This window comes from Cervus elaphus, chromosome 12 (genome assembly GCF_910594005.1).
Source record: "Cervus elaphus chromosome 12, mCerEla1.1, whole genome shotgun sequence".
Classification (NCBI taxonomy): Eukaryota; Metazoa; Chordata; class Mammalia; order Artiodactyla; family Cervidae; genus Cervus; species Cervus elaphus.
In genome coordinates, this window is record NC_057826.1 from 23696681 (window position 1) to 23723192 (window position 26512).

General features: G+C 36.5%; 1 protein-coding gene and 1 non-coding gene across 9 annotated transcripts in view; both read right to left on the reverse strand.

Annotated features, from left to right (window-relative positions):
* The window catches only part of GPHN (gephyrin), a 524395-nt gene that overhangs the window by 337836 nt on the left and 160047 nt on the right, over positions 1–26512 (reverse strand). The gene's annotated exons all lie outside the window — the stretch shown is intronic.
* Positions 12315–12386, reverse strand: TRNAC-ACA. Its single transcript has one exon. It is a non-coding gene; the product is annotated as a tRNA-Cys (tRNA).

A 26512-nucleotide genomic window follows, 5' to 3' on the forward strand; every position in this document is an offset into this window, starting at 1 on the left:
GCATTATAGCTTTTCTTCTATTATTGTAATTATCTGCTTAGAGATCTATATTCTCCACTAGATAATGAAGGTACAGATTATATTTAAATTACTTTCTATACTTGGCAAATAGTGGGTACTTGTAGTTTGAAAAATCAGCACACATTTGGTGAATGAATGAATTAGTTCAGGGGAGTCAGACATATGAAATTTCACCAAGATCCTGAGCAAAAATCTTTTTTAAAGCAGTATCTACAGACTTCTGGATCAACATGGCAAAGTAGGAAGATGTGGAAATCAACATCCTGCATGAACACATCAAAAATAGATCTATATTACTCTAGGAGGTGGGTCAAAAAAGATCTTGGTTTATGGAAGAGTGTGTTCTGCCTATGTTTTCCTCTAGGAGTTTTATGGTATAGCCTTATACTTAGGTCTTTAATCTATTGTGAGTTTATTTTTGTGTGTGGTGTTCGGGAGTTTTCTAATTTCATTCTTTTATATGAAGCAGTTCAGTTTTCCAAGCACTACTTATTAAAGAGGCTGTCTTTTCTCCACTGTACATTCTTTGCTTCTTTTGTGATAAATTAATAGATCATAAGTGTGGGGGATTATTTCTGGGCTTGCTATCCTGTTCCATTGATCTGTAAGTTAGTTTTTATGCCAAAATCATATGGTTTTGATTACTGTAGTTTTACTATTCATAGTCTTTTGAGTTTCCATACAAATTGTAAAATATTTTTGTTCTAGATCTGTGAAAAATGCCATTGGTAATTTGATAGGGATTGCATTAAATCTGTAGATTGCTTTGGGTAGTACAGTCATTTTCACAATATTGATTCTCCCAATTCAAGAAAATGGTATATTTCTCCCATCTGTGCCATCCTGATCTTAAAGTTTTCATCAGTATCTTATAGCTTTCTGAGTACAGGTCTTTTGTCTCCTTAGGTAGGTTTATTCCTAGGTATTTCATTCTTTTTCATGTGACAGTAAATGGGATTGTTTCCTTAATTTCTCTTTTACCTTCTATACTGTTGATGAGAATGTAAACTGGCACAAACACTATGGAGAACAGTATGGAGATTCCTTAAAAAATAAAAAGAGAGCAACTATATGATGCAGCAATCCCACTCCTAGGCATATACCTGGAGAAAATCATAATTTTAAAAGGTACATGCACCCCGATGTTCACTGCAAGACTATTTTAAATAGTCAGGACATGGAAGCAACCTAAATGTCCATCGACAGAAAAATAAAGAAGATGTGTTTCATATACAATGGAATATTATATTATTCAGCCATAAAAAAGAATGAAATAGTGCCATTGGCAGCAACATGGCTGGACGCAGAGACTGCCATACTGAGTTAAGTATGACAGAAAGAAAGTATCATATCATATCACTTATATATGGAATCTAAAATATGGCACAAATAAATGTATCTACAAAACAGAAATACAGTCACAGATGTAGAAAACAATCTTATGGTTGCTGTGGTAAAATGGCTGGGAGGAAGGATTAACTGGTAGATTTGGATGGACATATGGAGAAGGCAATGGCACCCCACTCCAGTACTCTTGCCTGGAAAATCCCGTGGACAGAGGAGCCTGGTAGGCTGCAGTCCATGGGGTCGTGAAGAGTCAGACATGACTGAGTGACTTCACTTTCACTTTTCACTTTTATGCACTGGAGAAGGAAATGGCAACCCACTCGTGTTCTAGCCTGGAGAATCCCAGGGAAGGGGTCGCACAGAGTCGGACACGACTGAAGTGACTTAGCAGTAGCAGCACACATAATACTATATAAAACAGATAACTAATAAGGACCTACTGTACAGCACAGGGACTTCCACTCATACTCTTCTAATAGCCTATATGGGAAAGAATCTGGAAGAGTGGATTTGTTGTTCAGTTGCTCAGTCATGTTGGACTCTTTGCGATGCCATGGACTGCCAGGCTTCCCTGTCCTTCACCATATCCCAGAGCTTGCTGAAACTCATGTCCATTGAGTCAGTGATGCCATCCAACCATCTTGTCCTCTGTTGTCCCCTTCTCCACTTGCCTTTGGTCTTTCCCAGCATCAGGGTCTTTTCTAATGAGTCAGCTCTTTGCATCAGGTGGCCAAAGATGTAACTACCTGATGCCAAAGAAAGAGTGGAGATATATATGTGTGTGTGTATACATATATGTGTGTGTGTGTATGTGTGTGTATATATATATATAACTGATTCACTTTGCTGTACAACAGAAAGTAACCTTGTAAATCAACTACTGTTGTTTAGTCACTAAGTCACGTTGGGCTCTTTTTTGACCTCATGGACTGTGGCCCACCAGGTTCCTCTAGCCATGGGATTTCCCAGACAGGAATATTGGAGTTGGTTGCCACTTCCTTCCTCAGGGGAGCTTCCTCACCTGGGTCTGAACCTGCGTCTCCTGGACTGCAGGCAGATTCTTTACTGTATACTCTGATAAAAAAAAAAAATTCTACATGAGGAACAATCTTCACTAAAAACTAATGAAAACTGGTATAAAGACTTCTATACAACCAAGGCTGTAAGACAGATCCACAAGAAATCAGGTAGGAGGAGAAGTGATCAGATCAGGCCTTGTGTCCCTGGGAGGGGACTTGGAGGAAAAGGGAGATTACAGGGGTAGAGATTCTTCCTGAAGGGGAAATGGTTCCAGCCACATATTGGGGGTCCCAACCCTGAGATAAGGCACAGGTAACTCCTTGGCATTTGAGCTTTGCTGGGACTAACAGGAAGGCTGTAGTCAGCATGGACTTCACTCATGAGGAATGAACCCACAGCAGAACAGAGAGGGATAATTAGGACTGCGCAAGTGGCTGTCCAGTTGCCCATAATAGCCCCAGCGTGTACTCCAGCCTGAGCTGAGCCAATGCTTCAGCTTTGCTTACTTTTATGTCACAGTCACAGACTGGATTGAGGGTTGTGGCAATTGGAAAGAGCTCAGGTGTGGATGCAGAGTTTATTCAGACCTGGGCAAGTGTCTGAGCAAAGTGTGGTGGGTAGTATTTACTGAGAAAGCATATCAGAAGAAACCTTGATATCTGACAGTGGTCAGACTATCACAGCCTGCATCCTGATATACATTAAGAGGTTATGTGAGCTCTGCTTGTCCTGTGGCATGGCCCTACAGCAGAACAGGGTTACTGGAGACTGGGAAGGAGAATGAGGCTATGGGGGAAAAGACTAGGCCAAAATGATTTAAAAATAAACCAGGTACCTTTATAAAAGATGCTCAAAGTTTGATCCCTAAAAGCCTTTAATTAGAAACTCCCCTCTTTAATATCTATGGATAATAGCCAAGCTCACTAGGGTTAAATGGATATTTTTTAATCTCGTCATTCTTCTCCATTATTTTGGTAAATGAGAAGAGTTTCTGTTCCAACTTCATCAAGGAAGGAAAGAGAATTGGAATTTATTGAGAATTTATATTGGACATTATACTAGGCATTTTTACATACACTGTCTCAGTACAGTCTCTATGTATGGTTCAGAAAGGTTAATTTGCTTAAGGATATAATCTCATGGACAGAGAAGCCTGGTGGGCTGCAGTCCATGGGGTTGCAAAGAGTCAGGCACGACTAAGCAACTAACACTATAGATGGCTAACAAGGAGAAAAGTGTCATTTACCTATACCTATGTCATTTCAATGCCCAGACCTTTTCCCCCAGATGGTGCTAGTGGTAAAAGAAACCATTTGCCAATGCAGGAGACTTAAGAGACATGGGACTGATTCCTGTGTCAGGAAGACCCCTTGGAGGAGGGTATGGCAACTCACTCCAGTATTCTTGCCTGGAGAATCCCCATGGATAGAGGAGCCTGGTGGGCTACAGTCCATAGTGTCGCAAAGAGTTGAACACAGCTGAAGTGATTTAGCACACATACTTGTCTGTGTCAGTTAATATGTATCTTAGAATTAAGTTTTCATATATAAATGTTATTCTAAAGACAGTAGTCATGTATGGATGTGACAGTTGGACCATAAAGAAAGCTAAGCGCTGAAGAATTGATGCCTTTGAACTGTGGTGTTGGGGAAGACTCTTGAGAGTCCCTGGGACTGCAAGGAGATCCAACCAGTCCATCCTAAAGGAAATCAGTCCTGAATATTCATTGGAAGGGCTGATGCTGAAGCTGAAACTCCAATACTTTGGCCACCTGATGAGAAGAGCTGACTCATTGGAAAAGACCCTGATGCTGGGAAAGATTGAAGGTGGGAGGAGAAGGGGACAACAGAGGGTGAGATGGTTGGATGGCATCACTGACAGGATGGATATGAGTTTGAGTAGGCTCTGGGAGTTGGTGATGAACAGGGAAGCCTGGCATACTGCAGTCCATGGAGTCACAAAGAGTTGGACACAACTGAGCAACTGAACTAAAACTGAAAGACAGAGAATGTTCTTCAGACTTCAGTTCATGTAAACATTAGAAAATTAAATTATCATTAAGAATATTAACTTAAATATATTCTTAAATTCAAACAACTCATATAGATGATCACTGGAATACAACAAGTTTTGTTATAATGACTTACCAATTAAAAGATAAATAAATTTAGAAAGAACTTAGAAAATCTTTTAAGATCTTTAAAAATCTGACCTGACCATTAGTACTTAGTATACTGTGTTCAAGCCTTTATTTATAAGAATGCTGTTGCCCTTATTTGCAGTTTTGATCTGTTTTATAATCTTATATTTAATAAACACTAGTGAAATTTCATTGTGCGTATTTCACATAATACAGTTATAGTAAACACGAATAACTCATAGATTATATGATACTTTGCCCAGGACTAACATAAACTAATCTCTTGCTGATATGCAAAGTGTATAATCCATAATTAAATGAGACTGGAGAGTAGAATTTAAATTATCTAAAACAGAAACATCTGTGAGTTTCTAAAGCCTTATTTACAAAGATTCTTTTGATAATGCTACTAAAATTCTGTTAATATATTTGCTAGAATAACATGCCTAAACACTTTTGTTCATTGATTCAATACATACTTATTGAGTATGTATTATATGCTAGGCATGTTCCACGTATGAGAGAGAAGGCAGTGAACAAAACAAATCTGGTCCTTATGGATCTTACTTCTATCAGGGATACAGGTATAAACAAACAAATAAATAAGAAAGATTTCAATCCAATAAGATCTGTGAGGAAAACAGAAAAACCAGGATGATATGTTAGCATACACAAGATTGAGTGGTGCCAGTTAAGCTCTGAAAAAGTCATAATTTAAACTAAGGTCTGATATTAATTCCAGGTAACTGTATATATTCAAAGTACAAAGCTATTCTAAAAATGAGCAAAAACTTATAATTCAAAAATTTCTCTAATTTAATGCCAATTTTATCAACACTGCATTTAAGTAAGTGAGATTGTATATTTCTATACCACTTGGTCCAGGCTGAAAGTAACCTGAATTTATCTCTCCTGCCTCCTTTCCTTCTTTGTCTTTCCTTTATCTTTCTTTCCTACTCCATGTTATCCCAGGTTCAGATAAAAATCAACTGTATGGTTACCCTAGGCATTACCTGGGCTTCCAAGGAGCATTAGTGGTAAAGAACCTGCTTGCCAATGTAGAAGATATAAAAAAGAGACACAGGTTTGACACCCCAGTCAGGAAGATCCCCTGGAGAGGGCATGGCAACCCACTCCAGTATTCTTGCCTGGAGAATCCCATGGACAGAGAAGCCTGGCAGGCTATAGTCCACTGGGTCGCAAAGTGTCAGACATGACTGAAGCGACTTAGCATGCACATAGGCATTACCTAAGCACCTCCAGAAGGAAATACCAGTAACAAGGTGATTCATATAAAAATCTTCAAATACTGAGGAATTGTAGGTACAAGGTACTACAGAAGGTGGACAATTTTAAGCTAGCAGATGGCTTATATATGAAGACTCTCAGTCTTCAGTACAGGTAAACAAACTTACTCTGATGGTGAAGGAACAGGACAAAGATCTCCAGGTAAAAACCAGAAGTCAAATTATTTGATGAGTTTGAAAAAGTGGAAAAGAGTACTGAGAAGGATTTCACTGAGCTGTAGGAGGAATTGAAAAATACTAGCCAAGGTCTGGACCATAAAGAAGGCTGAGCGTCAAATTGATGCTTTTGAATTACAGTGCTGAAGAAGACACTTGAGTGTCACCTGGACTCTAAGGTGATCAAACCATTCAATCCTAAAGGAAATCAACCTTGAATATTCACTGGAAGGACTGATGCTGAAGCTGAAGCTTCAATACTTTGGCCACCTGATGATAAGAGCCAACTCACTGAAAAGGACCCTGATACTCGGAAAGATTGAGGGCAGGAGAAGAAGAGGGTGATAGAGGATGAGATGGTTGGATAACATTATGACTCAATGGATACGAATTTGAGCCAACTCAGGAAGACAGTGGAGGACTGAGAGCCTAGCGAGCTGCAGTCCATGGGGTTGCAGAGTCGGACACAACTTAGTGACTGAACAGCAACAGATCATACTGGGAAGGTATAGTAGGCAGAATAACGCCCCTGTGAATATGTTAGGCTGTATGGTTGTTGTTGTTATTTAGTCACTAAGTCATGTCCGACTCTTTGTGACTACATGGACTGTAGCCCACCAGGTTCCTCTGTCCAAGGAATTCTCCAGGCAAGAATACTAGAGTGGGGTTGCCATTTCCTTCTCCAGGGGAACTTCCCGACTGAGGAACTGAACCTGATTCTCCTGCACTGGCAGGCAGATTCTTTATCACGGAGCCATCAGGGAAGCCCAGGCTATCTGGCAGAGTCAAATTAAACCTGCAGATGGGATAAAGTTAATCAGCTGACTTTAAAATAGGGAATGTATTCTGGATTATCTTGTTGATTCTCAATGTAAAACTACAAGGGTACCTTAAAAGTAGACGAGAGATGGTAATGTGAAGATTAGGATTCCTGATGTTGCTTGCTTTTAAACTGGAAGGGATGATGAGCCCTGGTAAGAGGGTGGCCACCAAAAGCTGGAAAAAGCAAGGAAAAGAATTCTCCCCTTCAGTCTCCAGAAAGGAATGTAGTTCTGCCCACATCTTGATCTCAGCCTAAGTGAGATCCTGTATTATTGTTGTGCAGTCGAGATCCTGTATGGGATTTCTAAATTATAGAATTGTAAGATAACAAATATGTGCTGTTTTAAGCCATTTATAATCATCTATTATGGTAGCCAGAGAAAACAAACATATAATGTCTACAATAGATACAGCAAAGGGCACTGTATGAAATATGCATGCAAATATCAGAAGAAACAACTGCAAGAAACTGGCTGCTTCTGGAAACAGCAGGATAAAAGCAGGTAGCTGGTTTTCATTGTTGTTATAAGTTATTTTAGCATTGTTTGATTTTTTAAAACATGTGAATGTATTACTTCAATGAAAAATAAGAATTAAGTATTTTAAAAAAGAAAAACAATACAAACAAAAAACGTTGTATATATGGAGGAAAAATCCAATTTCTTTTTGAATGTTTTCCAGGAGTACGGGTGGAAGATTCAGTCAAGCTGAGCTGCAGCTGTTCTTTTCACTGTTTTTATTTTTCACATTAACCAGCAATTATCTTTCAAACTTTTCTGTTCTTCTTACCTCTAACATATCTGTTCTTCCTTCTCAAGTAACACTATTAAAAAACAACAGGACTACCAGGAAGAAAGGTCTATCTATTAACAATAAAATAGTTCATTTCACTTGCAAGTTAACTGCAGAGAGATTAATAGAATTTGTAGTACTGTATTAACCCATATTATTGACTGGAAACTTGTAGATAGAAGAACATGTAGCTGGAGAATACCCCAACTTCAGGTCCATGAAATGAGCTCTAAACTCCGGTCATAACTTGAATGAGGAGACTAATAGTACAAAGACAGTCTGATCTTTAGAGAAAGAGCAGAGTAAAAGCAAAATGCTCCTAGTGAAAACTTGGAAAAACACCATTCCAAGAAAGATGATCTCCTTCCTCTACAGACTTTTAATATTCAATAGTAATCCCAATTCATTTGTCATGTAATCATATATATCATTTTTGTTAATGTTCCCAGTATGTGTGTTATTTTTAAATGCATTATAAACTTCTTAGTAGGAACAATCCTAATTTTTTTAAAAAAAGGTACTACATTTAGTATTTAGCATTCTTGTATGCTAATTTTATATATAAATTGAATAAATACTATGGAGATATTTTGCATTGAGAAAGATAAACAATTAAGGATAGAACTTGTTCATTTTCTTTTTTTATTTCTGTGTTTTCCCTGCTCCCTGCTAAGTGGTTCATCCAGGCATCCTGCCAAAGCTAATTCAACTTTCTGACAACTTACCTCAGACATTATAAGCTACTGAAGTTATAAATTTATAGCACTGAAGAAGCATATCTTTATAACATTTTTTATATTCCAGCAACATGCATTTGTAAAATTCAGTAAAATGCTAAAAGAAAAAAAAAATCCCAAAGGTACTTTCAACAAGATTATAATTTTAATTGCCTTATCTACATTCTTATTCTCTGTTGAAAAAAAAAATCTGCCAAAACCACCAGAATGGCTCTCAACTGGCAGTGATTTTGCTCCCTGGGGACACTTTGCAATGTCTAGATAAGTTTTCATTAGTTATAGCTTAGATGGTAGTACTGGCATCCAGCAGGGAGAGACCAGAGGTGTTGCTTAACAGCCTATCATGCACAAGAGAGCCTCCCATGACAATTAGCTAGCCCAAAATGACAATAAAGCTGAGACTGAGAAACTCTGCACTAGAGGAATAGAGTAGTCAAATAGAAAATGACAAAATATTTTCTTAGAAGTATCTACAACATATTTATCATGGATTCTGATACAGATGAAGGTCTATTAACTTGTCCGTCAGGTTCACCTCTGGAGTAGGGTTCAATGCAAATTAAAAAACATAAAACCATCTCAACAGATACTGGAAAAGTACTTGATAAAATTCTATATAGACTCCTGATTTAAATAAGCAAAATCTAAAGATTCAAGTAAAGTAGGAATAGAAGGAAATTTCCGAAGGGGATATATTAATACAATAAATCAAAAGTAACATTATACTAAAAGGTGAGACGTCAGAAACATTCTCACTAAAAAGTCAGGAAAGCATACAATTTTCAGCTATAGTTAAATTCAACATAAGAGCTTAGTAGAATAAGTAAGAGTTGAAAGGTTAAAAAGCAAAACTAAAATACCAATAATGATCAATCAGAAAATGTAGGAGAGAATAAAAGGACTACGATATTCACCACAGTAAATACGTAAGAACGTGTACACACATTCACACACATAAACACCCTACTTACATATAAAGCCAATGAGAAATTTGAAAAATCTGCTTTTTAACTAAAGAAAGCCAAGTGTATGTACATATGCACGTAACTGTTTGTAAGGGCAATCCTTTCAAATTCATAGTCCTTCCAGACACCTAAAGGCAGATCCTCACAGTCAGAGGCTGGGTTGCAAACTTACAGCCTAGACTGAGGTCAATCTTTTAAGGTGATTTCTTTGGACATCTGTACGTATTGCTGTTTGTGTGAATGCCTTTTATCATTAATGAACTCTCTAGGCTAACAAAGTTCCTAACTCTCCCTATTTTCTTATATCTGGAACTCAAAATGTTTACAATACTTTTCCGGAAACTGAAGATATTTGAGTTTGCAGGTCTAGATTTTACTCCATGTCAACTTGAGTGTAGAATTTCTGAGGACATTAAAACTATATATTGTCTTTCTATCTTCTGCCGAACCTAATTCCTAGAAAATGAATGCTCAATAATTATTTGTTGGTTTCCTGATTTTTCAATGATTTTGAAGGATTTTTGAATGTGTTAGAACAGTTCTGTACATAATGTCCGAAATAACTGTACAGTTTACACATTTCAAGCATTAAAACATTTGCTTCTAAATTCTTTTTGATTGCCTTTTGGAAATGTTTGCTAGCAGATAAAACCTTTTTGGGTGACTCAGTGGTATAGAATCCGTCAGCCAATGCAGGAGACCCTGGTTCAATCCCTGGGTCAAGAAGCTCCCCTGGAGAAGGAAATGGCAACGCACTGCAGTATTCTTGTTTGGGAAATCCCATGGACAGAGGAGCCTGGCAGGCTACAGTCCATGGGGTCACAAAGAGTCAGACACGACTGAGCAAGTAAACAATACCACCCTGAACTCCAGGCATTCGGTTATAGGCTTAAGTCATAATCTAATGGTTTGGGGAAGGAATAGTGTAGCTAGAAATCACTATGACAAGCATTAGTAAACATACATGATTTTGATTAAAATTAGGCAATTTTCAACACATTATAGCAAGTGAACTTGCTATAACAATGGAAATGAGAAAGCCTTATAGGAAGTTTCCGAGTGAAAATACAGAAGTTAAGAAATATCTTCCTTCCTGGCAGCCTACAAAATTCTATTTTCTTTTCCACAAATAGTGTTAGAACAACTGAATATCCATATGCAAGTCAATGAAATTTGACTTAAACTTCACACCTTATTAAAAAAATTAAATGCAAAATTATAAAATTTTATAAGAAAATACAGGGAAAAAATCTTAGTGACTGAGTATGGCAAAGAGTTTATCAAAATTGAGAATTTTTGCTCTATGGAACACACTGTTAAGAAAATGAAAAGACAAGCTACAGACTGAGAAAACATGTTGGCAACTCACAAATCCAACAAAGGGCTTATATATATCTTTATATCTATATATAAGCTTTATATATATCTTTATATAAGAATATATAAAGAACTCTCAATATTCAACAGGAAGAAAGCAAACAACTCGATCAAAAATAAGTAAAAGATTTGAATGAAAACTTGACCCAAGTTGATATACATATGGCAAATAAGTAAAGGAAAAAATGTTCAAAATCATTAGCCAATATGAGAGGGAAATGAAAACCGTTAAGAGATACCACTACATACCTCTCAGAATGGCTAAAATAAAAGATACTGATGAGCAAATGTCAGATACAGAGCAATTAGAACTCTCATATATTGTTGGTGGGAATGTAAGGTGGTATAGCAGCTTAGGAAAACAATTTTACAATTTCTTAAAAGTTAAACATGATACTTGTTTTATAGAAAAACGTATACATGAATGGTTACAGCTATTTAATTTATAATCTTTCAAAACCAGGGATATTAAAACAGGAGTTTCAGATTTTCATTGAAAACCCTACAACTAAAAGATCTGGCACCTTAGACAGGACAACACTAGCTGATAATGAATAGCAACTTGTCCATGTACACGGCATGCCACAGCTCTGCCCACTCCCCACACATATACAGAGTGAATGCATATGCACTGACATCTGGCCCACTTCACTCTTGTGTATTACTTGCCTAGTCTTTTGTGGCAAAATCAAACATCAAAAATGTGTGTTCCTCTTACCATACCATCAAATATATTGCTGCATAGTGGTTGCCCAGCCAGAGACTACATTTTTTAGTTCCTCGGATCCAGATGTGACCACATGACAAGTTTTCAATAACTGAATGTAAGCAGTGATCTTTTTTGACTTCCAGGCTGGAACTTTTCTAGAATTTTCTCTCCATTACTATGTGGGAGCAACAATCTCCAAGGTCTTAAGGGAAGATGAAGCCACAAGATGAAGAATTAAAAAAGAGGTACTTATTGCTATTTCTGTGCTGTGTGTTTTTTATATTAAGCTTCACCCTCACAATAAGAAAGATCTGTTGATGGAAAATGCTCTTAAGGATGAAGGGTGAAATCTGTGCTTACCAACTTCAAAAAGTTGGTTTAGGAGATCAAATTAGATAACATATGAAAGTATTTCTTAACTTATGACTGTCATACAAATGTTAACAGTGTTTTAATCCCTACTGAATAATCATGTATAATCATTTATAATTGACAAGAATATTATGCTTCTCTTTGTTTCAGGTCCTAAATCAGGAACCACAAACTCAGGTGCTTATAAGAGTGCATTAGAGTGGCTCTGTGCAATAGAACTTTCTGTGAAGATGGAAACAGTCTATCTGTACAGTCAGATACTATAGCCACTAACTATATGTGACTGCTGAGTACTTGATATGAATGCATATGACTGAGAAACCAAAATATTTTATATTAATATATTTAAATAACCACATGTAGCTAATGGCTACCCTATCTGGACAACACAGAGCTAGAGTAACACTAGATTCTATACAATAGTGAAGTCGCTCAATTGTGTCCAACTCTTTGCAACCCCATGGACTGCAGCCTACCAGGATCCTGAGTCCATGGGATTTTCCAGGCAAGAATACTGGAGTGGGTTGCCATTTCCTTCTCCAGGGGATCTTCCCCACCCAGGGATCGAACCCGGGTCTCCCGCATTGTAGGCAGACGCTTTACCATCTGAGCTACCAGGGAAGCCAGATTCTATAACAAATCAACCCCAAATTTCAATGATTTAAGTTTTATTTATTTTTCATGTAATAGTCCAATGTGAATATTTCTCTATCTTTGGAGCAAGTCTTACTTCTTCAGGGAAAAAAAGCTTGAGATTTTTTATGGGTAAACAAATGGGTGTTGACTTCCCAGAGAAAGATTAAACTGTTTGATCTCTAGAAGATTAAAAGAAAAAATGTATTAGGTTTAAGAATTCTCACTTTGGAGTTCTAATGATTTTCTGAATATTGGCTTATGTTCAAAATTTCACTCAAAAAAGATACAACCCTTTTCTTCTTCTCTCTTCACTCACTGTCATAGTTAATGAATTGCTGGTCATAATCATGCACATAAACATTGTTCAAGCATTTATAATTATAGAACTTGAATACTTAGAATCATCAGGGATGCCGCAGTAGAATGAAATAAATCTTTTCTCCCACAGAGAACCTTGTATGAGGTTAGAGTGACAAAGATGGGAAGTACCTAAAAGGGGAACTGTAGGATTTCTATGAAAAGGTATATGTATCACTGACACACTGTAACAGACAAGTTACACAGCCTTCCAAATTAGTGATTTTTTTGAAATTTTGAGTATTTTCCCTTTTCACTTTCTATGAAACTATTATCATTTCTTCTCATCCTCCAGTGGAGAACTTAAAAGTGACCAACAGACGGTAATCTGGAATGTAATATAAGAATCTGAATATAATCTCCTTTACTTTTTACTTTTCCTAGTACTCGTTTCCTAGAGAAAAAAAGTTTTCTTTCTCATGTACATTCAATAATTCCATCCTCTAAATGTGGCCTATTTGGTTTTCCTTCAGTACATCATGGATTAAAAAAAAGAAAAACACTGCACAATAAGACTCGGATTCAGTGACATGAGGTAGTAAGAATTTGGTGATTTCCAAGAGAGATACAATATATAGACTCATTAAGAAAAAGGTGAGAGAGAGCCACATGGACTATGATGCATTAAAAAAAAAAAAAAAAAAAAAAGGCCACCCTAGGCCATTAACAGCATTTATAGAGCTAACTTTCCTCTCAAAAATTAAGCATATCCCCCTTCTATATTTTACCATAGTGTCAAATTTTTTGCTAACTTAGTAACATTTCTTTCTAGGTGTTTTTGTACACATTACACGTTTGGAAATGGAGGCAACCACAATCACCCATATACAATTCCTGAAGTTGCTTCACCTTCCGGACTCCTTAAATGTTAGCAGTAAAACCAAGGTCTAGCAAAGATCTTACTTGCCTTTTATTCTACTCTTTCAACACGTCTTTAAACTGCTAATCCCAGTAAATCACTTCCTGCTTTTTTTCCTGGTTGAATTTTGACTGATACAATGAACTACTCAAAAGCTAGAAAAACTGACACAAAGCTAAAATTCTCCAAGGTGATAAAGGGAAAAAAATAGGCAATAAAAGGGAAAACCACACTGAGTGGGAAAAAGAAAATTTAACATAGAAAACAACAAAGAAAAAATACATTTCTACAGTTTAAACCATATGATTTCTCTGAAGTTATAAAGATTCTTTCAAAAACTATTTTAAAAGCATGGTGTTTAAGTATCTGACTAAAACATTTATGTAAGATAACAGATATACTTTTATAATGTCAATTGATTTCCCCCATTAAGCTAAAGTCTCATATTGTCACTATTCATGAAACAAAAACATGTGAGTAAATCACTGAATAAATTCACTTTCTAATGTCTGGTCCCTTCATTTACTGTTTTAAGGAAGAATAATGGTAACCATCTGTTACAATTTCAAAAATAAACCTGCAGCAGCAGCTCTGCCATGTCCAGCTATTCTAATTGGAAAGGAAAAATGGATGTTGTCAACTGAGAGCATTCCAGTAATATAAAGTTTCTCCTCTAAACTATTTTTGTTATTAGAAATCTTTTCATTTCTTTATGATAGGTTAAAAAATAAAAATTCAAAATTTATCTGCTATTAGATCAGATCTATTTAGTTACACATATTCCTTGTTAAAACTAAAACTCAGCTAAAGTAAAGAATTCTAATAAACTTCTACTTCAAATGCTCATATATAATTCATTTCTAATGTTGGCAAATATGGCAGAGTAAAAAGACCCTGAGCTCACCTCCTCTAATAGGCACAGCAAAATTACAACTAAAACCAACCACCATTGGTTTAAAAGACCAGAACCTACTAGAAAAGACTGAAAACAAAGATATAAAGAAGGAACCACAGGGAGACATGGAGGAGGGCAGAGTCACAATACAGTCAATTCCCGTAAGTGACCTACAAACAGAAGAACAATTACAAATGCAGAGATTCTCCCAATGGAGTGAGGGGTCCAAGTCCCATGTTGGGCTTTCCAGGCTGCGGGTCTTGTACCAGGAAGAAGAGGCTCCCAAAGCATTTGGCACTGAAGGCCAGTAGGGATTATTTTCAAAAGTCCCAAAAGGCTGGGGTGAACAGAGACTTCACTCTTAAGGGTACACTCAAAATCTAATAAGCTCTGGGATCCAGGGCAGAAGCACTAATTTGGGAAAAGCCCAGTTCAGATCTACTTATTTATCATGAAGAGTCTCCTTGAGAGGTAGGAGGCAACTGTAGCCCATCCCAGGGACCCAGACACTGGCAGCAACCATTATTGGTAGCTGATTCCACCACATAGACACTACTGCTAGCAAGAACCATTTTGAAATCCTCCCTCTAGCAGGACCCAGACGTGCTCTGGCTCAATAAGTTATAGGAAGCATCACTAAGACACTTCAGGCCAAGCAGTTAAATAGGCAATAACACAGTCGTGTCCACCAGCAGACAGGCTGCCTTAAGGTCCTCTGAGCCTTCAGCTTCCCCTGGACACAGTCCTACCCACCAGAGAGCCCAGAGCCTATTCCCACAAACAAGTGCACAAACACTAGAATCAGGACCCACAGGACTCTCCAATAAAACTCCAGGACCTAGTTTCATCTACCAGTGGGCAGGTACTAGCCTCAGAATATGATGGGTCCCAGCTCCGTCCTCCGGCAAGCCTGCTCTAGCACTGGTACCAGCCTGACACATCAAAGGGTAGATACCAGCCACAAAAAATCACAGCCCTGCAGCCTAAAGATGCAATGCACACACCAGCAGGTCAGACTCTGCACTGGGATAGACATTACATAATGATCAAGGGACCAATCCAAGAAAAAGATGTTAACACACGCACCCAAGATAGGAGTGCCTATATATAGAGAGCAAATATTAACAAACATAAAAAGAAAAACTGAAAGTAATACAATAATAGCAGGGAACTTTGACATCCCACTGAGATCAACGCAAAGATCACCCAGAAAATAAATGAACAAAAGAAAACAAAACAAAACACTGGCCTTAAATGACACATTAGACTAGATGGAGTTCAAACATACACACAGACACACACACACACACACACACACATATAATATAAACATCTCACTCAAAAGCAGGAGAATATTGCTTTTAAGTGCACATGGAACTTTCTCCAGGATAGATCACAGCTAGGCAAATTTACGAAAATTTCAATCCTATCAAGTATCGGTTTCAACAACGTTATGAGATTAGAAATTAACAACAACAAAAAGCCTAGAAAACACATATATGGATACTAAAACATATGTGACTAATCAATCAATGGATCACTGAAGAAATCAAAGAGAAAAATCAAGAAATATCTGAATACAAATGAAGACACAAAACCCAAAATCTATATGATGCAGCAAAAGTAGTTTTAAGAGAGAAGTTTAAAAAAAAAAAAAAAAAAGAGAGAAGTTTATAGCAATTACAAAGCTTACCTTACCTCAGGAAAAAAAGAAAAGTCTCAAATAAAGAACCTAAATTTACACATACAGGAACTAGAAAAAGGAGAACAAACAAAATCCAAAGCTAGTGGAAAAAAAGATTTCAAACAGATCAGAGCAGAAATAAATAGAGACTAGGAAACAGTAGAAAAGGGGAATGAACCTAAGATCCAGATCTTTGAAAAGATAAACAAAATTGATAAATCATTAGTCAGACTCATCAAGAAAAAAAGGGAGACCAAATCAATAAAATGAGAAATGAAAAAGAAGTTACAACCAACACCATAAAAATACAATGGATCATAAAAGACTATAAACAAGTATATGACAATAAAATGGACAAACTAGAATAAATGGACAAATTCCTAGAAATATATAATCTCCCAAGATTAAACCAGGTTTCCTGGTGGCTCAGATAGTAAAGAATCTGCCTGAAGGGCAGGAGACCTGGGTTCGATCCCTGGGTTGGGAAGCTCTCCTAGAGAAGGGAAGAGTTACCCACTCCAGCATTCTGGCTTGGAGAATTTAACGGACTGTATAGATTAAACCAGGGAGAAATGAAAAATATGATCAGAGCACTTAACATTATTGAAACTGAATCAGTAATTTAAAACTCTCAAAAAACAAAAGTTCAGGACCAGATGGTTTCACAGGTGACTTCCACCAAACATTTACAGAAGAGTTAATACCTATACTTCTCAAAGTATTTCAAAAAAGTTGCAAAAGAAGAAATGCTTCCAAATGTAAAGACTAGCAGCACCCTGATACCAAAACTAGAAAAAGATATCACAGAAAAAAAATTATAGGCCAACATCACTGAAGAATACAGGCGCAAAAATCTTCAACCAAGTATAGGCAAACCCAACTCCAGTAACACATAAGAAGGATGGCACATCATGATAGAGTGGGATTTACCCCAAAGAGGCAAAGCAGGTTCAGTCCCACAAATCAATGTGACGCATGAAATCAACAGGTTGAAGGGAAAAAATATCAGATGATCAGCTCAACAGATGCAAAAAAAGGCATTTAATAAAATCCACATACATTTATAATTAAAAACTCGAGAAAGTGGACACAGAGAGGACATACCTCAACATAATAAAGGCCATATATGACAAGCCCACAGCTAACATCATAGTCAACAGTGAAAAGCTGAAGCATTTCCTCTAAGATCAGGTACAAGGATGACTACTCTTGCCACTTTTAATCAACACAGTATGGAAGTCTTAGCCACAACAATCAGACAAATGAAAGAAAAGAAATTCAAACAGGAAAGAAAAAAGTCAAACTGTCACTGTTTGCAGATGGCATGATACTCTATTGAGAAAGTCTTAAAAGATGCCACCAAAAACCACTAGAGGTCATCAATGAATTTAGTAAAGTTGCAGGATATAAAATTAACATACAATAATCTGTTGCAATTCTATAAACTAACAGAAATTAAGGAAACCATCTTATTTAAAATTGCATCAAATGAATAAAATGCCTAGGAATAATCCTACCTAAGGAGGTAAAAGACCTGCACTTGGAAAACTCTAAGAAACTGATAAAAGAAATGGAAGATGACACAAACATATGGAAAGATACACTCTTTAATACAAAGATTAGAAGAGTAAATAATAAAAACTTACGTTAGCAATATTCGGGGTTATATGTCAGATACAAAGTGATGGTTTTTGATTCCATGAACTTTATAATCTTGATAGAGACCCAAAACATATGTAATTATGTATATTATATATAATGGATATATATGTATTCTTAGATATCATATATGTATATTATATATTTGCATATTTATTATACAACACATACAATGCTACTATATTTTACTTTATATTAACATATTTTATATATTTCCCACATATATGAGAAAAAGTTCACATATATGACAAAATATAAGCAAAATAACTTTAAATCTAAAATATGTGAATGAAGGAATTACACATCATACTACCTGCACACAGCAAAATTTCCTAAAAGGTCTTTTTGTCAGTCTCTTAGAAGAGTGTCATATCGCATTTAACTGCAATCTCTCCTCCTTTCACCTTAGAATTTCCACAAAACTTATCTCTAACTAATGTTTCTTTCCCCTCTCAATTCCTTCTTCTCCAGCTATGTCTTTAGTATGGAAAAAATTTTTATAAGAGGAGCATGCAAAATAATCTAATTAGTGAAAGATAAAAGACAGAGAAGTAACATAGTGAAATATTCCCAACCAAATGTGGTAAAGGACTGTACAAGGATAGTGGAAGCCAAAATAAATAGAAAGAAAATGATATCCAAAAATAGAAATGCAAAAATTTTCAATAAAATTCTAGCAAACTGAATTTGCCCCAAAATAAAAGGATCATGTTATAATTTAGTCAGCTGTACCGCTAGGATGCAAGCATGATTCAACATACCCAAATCAATTAATACTATCCATAGACTGAAAAGATAAAAATCACAGATCATCTCAATAGATACAGAAAAAGTACTTACAAAATTTAACATGTTTTCATGATAAAAACACTCAACTAATTAGATTTAGAAGGAATATATCTAAACATAATAAAACCCATATGTGAAAGTCAACAGGTTTGTCATACTCTGTAGTGAAAAACTGAGAGCTTTATCTCTAAGATGAGGAACAAGACAGGATATCTAGTCTCACCACTCTATTAAATAGAGTAGTGGAAATCCTACCCACAGCAATTAGGCAAGAAAAAGAAATAAAAGACATTCAAATTGGAAACGAAATATGACACTCAGTTCAGTTCAGTTGCCCAGTCGTGTCTGACTCTTTGCGACCCCATGAATTGCAGCACGCCAGGCCTCCCTGTCCATCACCAACTCCCGGAGATTACTCAAACTCATGTCCAGCGAGTCGGTGATGCCATCCAGCCATCTCATCCTCTGTCATCCCCTTCTCCTCCTGCCCCCAATCCCTCCCAGCATCAGGGTCTTTTCCAATGAGTCAACTCTTCCCATGAGGTGGCCAAAGTATTGGCGTTTCAGCTTCAGCATCAGTCCTTTCAATGAACACCAAGGGCTGATCTCCTTTGGGATGAACTGGTTGGATCTCCTTGCAGTCCAAGGGACTCTCAAGAGTCTTCGCCAACACCACAGTTCAAAAGCATCAATTCTTTGGTGCTCAGCTTTCTTCACAGTCCAACTCTCACATCCATACATGACCACTGGAAAAACCATAGCCTTGACTAGACGGACCTTTGTTGGCAAAGTAATGTCTCTGCTTTTTAACATGCTATCTAGGTTGGTCATAACTTTCCTTTCAAGGAGTAATTGTCTTTTAATTTCATGGATGCAATCACCATCTGCAATGATTTTGGAGCCCCAAAAAATAAAGTCTGACACTGTATCCACTGTTTCCCCATCTATTTCCCATGAAGTGATGGGACCAGATGCCATGATCTTAGTTTTCTGAATGTTGAGCTTTAAGCCAACTTTTTCACTCTCCTCTTTCACTTTCATCAAGAGGCTTTTTAGCTCATCTTCACTTTCTGCTGAAAGGGTGGTGTCATCTGCATATCTGAGGTTATTTATATTTCTTCCGGCAATCTTGATTCCAGCTTGTGCTTCTTCCAGCCCAGCGTTTCTCATGATGTACTCTGCATATAAGTTAAATAAGCAGGGTGACAATATACAGCCTTGACATACTCCTTTTGCTATTTGGAACCAGTCTGTTGTTCCATATCCAGTTCTAACTGTTGTTTCCTAACCTGCATATAGGTTTCTCAAGAGGCAGGTCATTGTGTGTACATAATATCAAGTTATACATGAAAAACTCTAAAGAATATACACACACACACTTGTTAGAAACAATGAGTTCAGTCAAGTTGCAGCAAACAAAATCAACAAATAAAATTCAGTTGCATTTCTAACCACTAACAATAAACTATCTGAAAAGGAAATTAAGAAAACAATTCCATTTACAATAGTATCAAAAAAGAACAAAATATCTAGAAATAAACTTACAAAAAGGTAACTAACTTATACAGTAAAAAATACAAAATCTTGCTGAAAGAAATTTCAAAAGACACAAGTAAATGAAAACAAAGTATGTGATTATGGATGGGAAAACTTAACATTGTTAAAATGTCCATCCTACCCAAAGCAATGTACAGATTAAATACAATTCCTATCATGGCATCTGGTCCCATCACTTCATGGCAAACAGATGTGGAATCAATGGCTGACTTTATTTTGGGGGGCTCCAAAATCACTGCAGATGGTGATTGCAGCCAAGAAATTAAAAGACAATCACTCCTTGGAAGGAAGGCTATGACCAACCTAGACAGCTTATTAAAAAGCAGAGACATTACTTTGTCAACAGGGGTCCGTCTGGTCAAGGCTATGGTTTTTCCAGTGGTCATTTATGGATGTGAGACTTGGACCATAAAGAAAGCTGAGTACCGAAGAATTGATGCTTTAGAACTGTGGTGTTGGAGAAGACTCTTGAGAGTCCCTTGGACTGCAAGGAGATCCAACCAGTCCATCCTAAAGGAGATCAGTCCTGGATATTCATTAGAAGGACTGATGTTGAAGCTGAACCTCCAACACTTTGGCACCTGATGTGAAGAACTGACTCATTGGAAAAGACCCTGATGCTGGGAAAGATTGAGGGCAGGAGGAGAAGGGGACAACAGAGGATGAGATGGTTGGATGGCATCACCGACTCAATGGACATGTGTTTGGGTAGACTCTGGCAGTTGGTGATGGACAGGGAGGCCTGGCGTGCTGCAGTTCATGGGGTCACAAAGAGTCGGACACGACTGACCAACTGAACTGAACTGAACCAAAATCCGAAAGGCATTTTTTACATGAAAAGAAAAACAATCCTAAAATTCAGATGTAACCACAAAACCCACAAGTAACCAAAGCAATCTCAGGAAAGAAGCACAAAGCTGGCAATATCACACTTCCTGGTTTCAAAATATATTACAGGGCTAAAGTACTAAAGCAGTATGACACTGGCATTAAAACAGACACATAGACCAATGGAACAGAACAGACACTACAGAAATAAATCAACATACATCCATTCAACTACTCTTTGACAAGAGTGCTAAGAACATTAAATGGCAAAGGATAGATTCTTCAATAAATGATGTTGGAAATACTTGATTTCCACATACAAAGGAATGAAATTGGATCTCTATCTTATACAATATACAAAAAGGAAACCTTCAAAATTAAAACTTTAAGATCTGAAACTATGAAACTCCAAGGAGAAAACATAGGAGAATACTTCCTGACATTTGTCTTGGCCACTATTTCTTGGATTTGACACCAGGGGCACAGGCAACAAATACAAAATATTGTCAAGTGGGAGGGACTATATTACTAAAAATATTTTGCATAGTAAAGGAAATAATCTGCAGAGTGAAAGGTATTCTATCTGAAAACCATCTATCTGATAAGAAGTTAGTATTAAAAGATATTTAAGAACCCCCAACAAAATAGCAAAATAATAATAATGATGATAATGATAAGCTAATTTAAAGCAAGCAAAGGACTTGCCAAAGAAGAAGGCATACACATGGCTACTAGGCATATACATCACTCATCATCACTAATGATGTTCAGCATCACTAACCAACAGGGAAATGGAGATCAAAATCACAATGACATACCAATTCATATCTGTGAGGAGGGCTACTTTAAAAAACCAAGAGCTAGCAAGTGTTGGCCAGAGTCTGGAGAAAAGATAACCCTTATATTGTGTTGGTGGGGATGTAGAATAGTGTGGCCACACTGGAAAACAGTATGGAGGTTCCTTAAAATATTAACAAAACTAGCATATGATCCAGCAATTGCACTTCTGGGTATATATCCTAAAGAAATGAAATCAGGATCTTGAAGATATATTTATACCATGTTCACTGCCGCATATAATAGCCAAGACATGGAAGCAATCCAAATATCAATCAACAAATAAATGGAAAACATGGTACACACATACACGGGAATATTATTCAGCCTTAACAATGAAAGAATTCCTGACATTTGCAACAATATGCATAAGCCTAGAGGATATTACGCTAAATGAAATAAGGCAGTCACAAAAGGAAAATACTGATCCCAGGAAAATGCTACATGGTTCCACTTACATAAGGTATCTGACATAGTCAGTGTCATAGAAGCAGAAAATAGAATGGTGGTTGCCAAGGGCTGGCAGTAAAAGAAATGAGAAACTATTTCCCAATGGATATAAAGTTTCTTTACACAAGATAAGCTCTAGAGATCTACTGTACACCATATACCTAAAGTTAGCTATTTGGTATTTATTAAAATGTGTTAAGACATATTTCATACTAAGTGTGCTTACCAAACAACAACAACAACAACAAAAAAGAAAACAGAAGTTTGGGGAAATGAATATATTTACTACCATAATTATGGTGGTAGTCTCATGGGTGTTTGCAAAAGCCCAAACTAATCAAAATGCATATATTAAATATGTGCAATTTTATTTTATCAATTATATCTCAATAAAGCTAAAACAATCCAATAACTTCATTTCTGATATAAAATAAAATGAATAATTTTATTATGAAACATATAAAATGATAGGCTTCATGCAATTAAAGGAACTAAACATATTCTTAACATGAAGATAAATAAAGGATTCAGTTCACAGGCAGAACTGAATAAAATAACAGCTGTTAAGAAAAGGTAAAGATAAAGGACAAATTTTAAACATCTTCATTATTATCAAGTACAGTACAATAGATTTAGAGGACCACAATGGCTGATATCAAAACTGCTAACAACCAACTCAAAACAGAAAACTCTCAGAGAAGATTCAACTGAAAATCACAAAATCAGAAATTTAATTTGATTACAGTTCTCTCTCATCATGTAGAAAATTAACTTGTTTTAAGATAATTATTTTTCATTCAAATTATATTTATAATAAATAAAACATTCAAATGGTTAAAAAAATCAAAGTTAGGAAAGCATGGTGTAAAATCTTCCTCCCTACACTGATATGCCAGCTTCCTATATGTCCCTATATGCATATAAAAGCAATTGCACAGAAAGAGATATATACAAATATTCCCTTTTCCTACAAGCATGCATATTTTTGCATACTGTCTTACTCATTAAGATAAGATTAGTAATTAGCCTCCAACTAATAAAAAAAATAAGGAAAAAAAAAGATAAGATTGACATATTCTTTCAAAAAAGATGATCCTATATAATGAATATCTCTAGTTTTCCAGTTCTCAGAGATTCTATCAGTCCAAATAAAAAATACCAGTAAGCTTTATCTTTTCATATTATCATGGCTCTTCCCAGATCTCTCACCCTCATTTCACATGCACACACTCTCAACAAAACATCCTGCTCTACTTGGTTTTCATCTTTTTTCACTCCTTGTATTATTGCTGATTGCATTAGCTTTAAAGAAATAATAGAAAATTTAATGAGCTGAACTCAAGTATTTGTAGAACAAGCAAGAAAATAACTAATTTGGGTAATTCAAAGACCACTGTGTGCTCCTTCATTAACTGCCATGTAATTCTATTTCTGCTTTTCAGAATTAATTTAGAAATAGGTCCACTCTGTTTTCTTTTATGTAATTCAAATTTAAATGAACACAACCTAAATTTATGAAAATTCACGCTCATTATCAAAGACAACTATTATTTTCAGCACATGTGAAATAGTCCAAAGTACTCACTTATTTATATGTGTATCTTAATGATAATTATATAGACTTTAACTTTGCAACTATCCTTTAGTTAATGAACATATGGGTATATGATATAAGTGTAAGTATGGGTATAAGTTAATATAAGAATCCAAGAGATACTAAAAGCTAATGGTTCCAGTCTGGAATCTCGTCACGTATAAATCTATATGTCCTTGCAGCAAATCATTTGCTTTATCTAAACTCCACATGGTTCGCTTGTAAAAGAGAAAAAGACCATCATCTACCTCACAAGATTACTGATAACAAATAGAAGGGTTAGGGCATTTTATAACTTCTAAATAAGCACTACCTGTTAACTGTTAAATACTGACAGGCAAACATGCAATGAACACTCCAACTAAACCTACAAATTCTCCATAAGAACTTTAAAAGTTAATTTCAAAGTTAAACATTCAAATTCATGAATATATTTAACAAATATTTTTGAGCAAATATTAATACTTACCATGTATCGGGCAATCTGAGATTAGGGATAAAGAAGAGACTAAGATATAAACCACTGGATTGTACACTATGTGTGTGGTCCACGAGAGGGAATAGCAAACCACTCTAGTATTCTTGCCTGGAGAACCCCATGAACAGTATAAAAAGGCAAAAATATATAACACTGGAAGATGAGCCCCTCAGGTCAGAAGTTATTCAATATGCTACTGGGGAAGAGCAGAGAAATAGCCCCAGAAAGAATGAAGACACTGGGCATAAGTAGAAATGACACTGAGATGTGGAGGTGTCTGGTGGTGAAAGTTAAGTCCAATGCTGTAAAGAACAATGCTGCATAGGAATCTGGAACATTAGGTCCATGAATCAAGGTAAATATGACATGGTCAAGCAGGAGATGGAACGAGTAAACACAGACATCTTAGGAATCAGTGAACTGAAATTAACAGGAATGGGTGAGCTTAACTCAGATGATCTTGTATCTGTTACTGTCGGCAAGATTCCCTCAGTCAACAAAACAGTCCAAAATGCAGTACATGGGTGCCATCTCAGAAATGTCAGAATGGTCCTCATTCGTTTCCAAGGCAAACCATTCATTATCACAGTAATCTAAGTCTAGTCCCAACCACTATTGCTGAAAAAGCTGCAGTTGAACAGGTCTATTAAGACCTATAAGACCTTCTAGAATTAACACTTTAATGATGAAAAGATGTCCTTTTCATCATAGGAGATTGGAATACAAAAGTAGGAAATCAACAGATATCTGGAATAACAGGCAAGTTTGGCCTTGGAATACAAAATGAAGCAGGGCAAAGGCTAACAGAGTTTTCCCAAGAAAATACACTGGTCATAGCAAACACCCGCTTCCAACAATATAACACACAAGTCTACACATGGACATCACTGGATGGTCAACACCAAAATCAGATTGATTATTTTCTTTGACCCAAAGATGAAGAAGCTCTATACAGTCAGCAAAAGCAAGACCTGAAGGTGACTCTGATGCAGATTGTGAGCTCCTTACTAGAAAATTCAGGCTTAAATTGAAGAAAGTAGGGAAAACCACTAGCCCATTCAGGTATGACTAAAATTAAATCCCTTATGATTACACAGTGTAGGTGACAAACAGATTCAAGAGATTAGATCTGTACACACAATGCCTGAAGAAACTACGGACTGAGGTTTGTAACACGATACAGGAGGCAGTGACCAAAACCATCCCCCAAAAAAAGAAACGCAAGAAGGCAAAGTGGTTGTCTGAGGAAGCCTTACAAAGAACTGAGAAAAGAAGAGAAGTGAGAGGCAAGTGAGAAAGGGAAATATATACGCGAATGAATGTGAAGTTCCAGAGAAGAGTAAGGAGAGATTGTTCACTTCAGTGAACAATGCAAAGAAAGAAAGAAAGGAAAACAATAGAATGGGAAAGACTAGAGATCTCTTCAAGAAAACTGGAGATACCAAGAGAAGACTTCATGCAAAGATGGGCACAATAAAGGACCGAAACAGCAAGGACCTCACAGAAGAAGATATTAAGAAGAGGTGGCAAGAATACACAGAAGAACTATACAAAAAAGGTCTTAATGATTAAGACAACCAGGATGGTATGGTCACTCATCGAGAGTCAGACATCCTGGAGTATGAGGTCAAGCAGGCCTTAGGAAGCATTACTATAAACAAAGATAGTGGAGGTGATGGAATTCCAGCTAAGCTATTTCAAATCCTAGCAGATGATGCTATGAAAGTGCTGCACTCAATATGCCAGCAAATTTGGAAAACTCAGCAGTGGCCACAGGACTGGAAAAGGTCAGTTTTCATTCCAATCCCAAAGAACAGCAATGCCAAAGAACGTTTAAAGTACCATACAACTGTACTCATTTCACATGCTAGCAAGGTAATGCTCAAAATCATTCAAGTTAGGTTTCAGCAGCATGTGAACCAAGAACTTCCAGGGGTACAAGCTGGCTTCAGGCAATCTATCAGATCTAGTCTCTTAAATCTATTTCTCACTTCCACTGTATAATCATAAGGTATTTGATTTAGGTCATACCTGAATGGTCTCATGGTTTTCCCTACTTTCTTCAATTTAAGTCTGAATTTGGCAATAAGGAGTTCATGATCTGAGCCACAGTCAGCTCCCAGT